Raw genomic sequence first — 2,568 nt, 5'->3', positions numbered from 1 at the left:
TTGAAAAAATATTCTTTAAAAATCCACGTTTATTGGTCCTTGAAAAAATATTCTTTAAAAATCCACGTTTATTGGTCCTTGAAAAAATATTCTTTAAAAATCCACGTTTATTGGTCCTTGAAAAAATATTCTTTAAAAATCCACGTTTATTGGTCCTTGAAAAAATATTCTTTAAAAATCCACGTTATTGGTCCTTGAAAAAATATTCTTTAAAAATCCACGTTTATTGGTCCTTGAAAAAATATTCTTTAAAAATCCACGTTTATTGGTCCTTGAAAAAATATTCTTTAAAATCCACGTTTATTGGTCCTTGAAAAAATATTCTTTAAAAATCCACGTTTATTGGTCCTTGAAAAAATATTCTTTAAAAATCCACGTTTATTGGTCCTTGAAAAAATATTCTTTAAAAATCCACGTTTATTGGTCCTTGAAAAAATATTCTTTAAAAATCCACGTTTATTGGTCCTTGAAAAAATATTCTTTAAAAATCCACGTTTATTGGTCCTTGAAAAAATATTCTTTAAAAATCCACGTTTATTGGTCCTTGAAAAAATATTCTTTAAAAATCCACGTTTATTGGTCCTTGAAAAAATATTCTTTAAAAATCCACGTTTATTGGTCCTTGAAAAAATATTCTTTAAAAATCCACGTTTATTGGTCCTTGAAAAAATATTCTTTAAAAATCCACGTTTATTGGTCCTTGAAAAATATTCTTTAAAAATCCACGTTTATTGGTCCTTGAAAAAATATTCTTTAAAATCCACGTTTATTGGTCCTTGAAAAAATATTCTTTAAAAATCCACGTTTATTGGTCCTTGAAAAAATATTCTTTAAAAATCCACGTTTATTGGTCCTTGAAAAAATATTCTTTAAAAATCCACGTTTATTGGTCCTTGAAAAAATATTCTTTAAAAATCCACGTTTATTGGTCCTTGAAAAAATATTCTTTAAAAATCCACGTTTATTGGTCCTTGAAAAAATATTCTTTAAAAATCCACGTTTATTGGTCCTTGAAAAAATATTCTTTAAAAATCCACGTTATTGGTCCTTGAAAAAATATTCTTTAAAAATCCACGTTTATTGGTCCTTGAAAAAATATTCTTTAAAAATCCACGTTTATTGGTCCTTGAAAAAATATTCTTTAAAAATCCACGTTTATTGGTCCTTGAAAAATATTCTTTAAAAATCCACGTTTATTGGTCCTTGAAAAAATATTCTTTAAAAATCCACGTTTATTGGTCCTTGAAAAAATATTCTTTAAAAATCCACGTTTATTGGTCCTTGAAAAAATATTCTTTAAAAATCCACGTTTATTGGTCCTTGAAAAAATATTCTTTAAAAATCCACGTTTATTGGTCCTTGAAAAAATATTCTTTAAAAATCCACGTTTATTGGTCCTTGAAAAAATATTCTTTAAAAATCCACGTTTATTGGTCCTTGAAAAAATATTCTTTAAAAATCCACGTTTATTGGTCCTTGAAAAAATATTCTTTAAAAATCCACGTTTATTGGTCCTTGAAAAAATATTCTTTAAAAATCCACGTTTATTGGTCCTTGAAAAAATATTCTTTAAAAATCCACGTTTATTGGTCCTTGAAAAAATATTCTTTAAAAATCCACGTTTATTGGTCCTTGAAAAAATATTCTTTAAAAATCCACGTTTATTGGTCCTTGAAAAAATATTCTTTAAAAATCCACGTTTATTGGTCCTTGAAAAAATATTCTTTAAAAATCCACGTTTATTGGTCCTTGAAAAAATATTCTTTAAAAATCCACGTTTATTGGTCCTTGAAAAATATTCTTTAAAAATCCACGTTTATTGGTCCTTGAAAAAATATTCTTTAAAAATCCACGTTTATTGTCCTTGAAAAAATATTCTTTAAAAATCCACGTTTATTGGTCCTTGAAAAATATTCTTTAAAAATCCACGTTTATTGGTCCTTGAAAAAATATTCTTAAAAAATCCACGTTATTGGTCCTTGAAAAAATATTCTTTAAAAATCCACGTTTATTGGTCCTTGAAAAAATATTCTTTAAAAATCCACGTTTATTGGTCCTTGAAAAAATATTCTTTAAAAATCCACGTTTATTGGTCCTTGAAAAATATTCTTTAAAAATCCACGTTTATTGGTCCTTGAAAAAATATTCTTTAAAAATCCACGTTTATTGGTCCTTGAAAAATTATTCTTTAAAAATCCACGTTTATTGGTCCTTGAAAAAATATTCTTTAAAAATCCACGTTTATTGGTCCTTGAAAAAATATTCTTTAAAAATCCACGTTTATTGGTCCTTGAAAAAATATTCTTTAAAAATCCACGTTTATTGGTCCTTGAAAAAATATTCTTTAAAAATCCACGTTTATTGGTCCTTGAAAAAATATTCTTTAAAAATCCACGTTTATTGGTCCTTGAAAAAAATATTCTTTAAAAATCCACGTTTATTGGTCCTTGAAAAAATATTCTTTAAAAATCCACGTTTATTGGTCCTTGAAAAAATATTCTTTAAAAATCCACGTTTATTGGTCCTTGAAAAAAATATTCTTTAAAAATCCACGTTTATTGGTCCTTG

The sequence above is a fragment of the Musca domestica genome, unplaced genomic scaffold (genome assembly GCF_030504385.1).
Source record: "Musca domestica strain aabys unplaced genomic scaffold, Musca_domestica.polishedcontigs.V.1.1 72, whole genome shotgun sequence".
In the NCBI taxonomy this organism is placed as follows: domain Eukaryota; kingdom Metazoa; phylum Arthropoda; class Insecta; order Diptera; family Muscidae; genus Musca; species Musca domestica.
Note: the sequence above shows the minus strand (reverse complement) of the source record.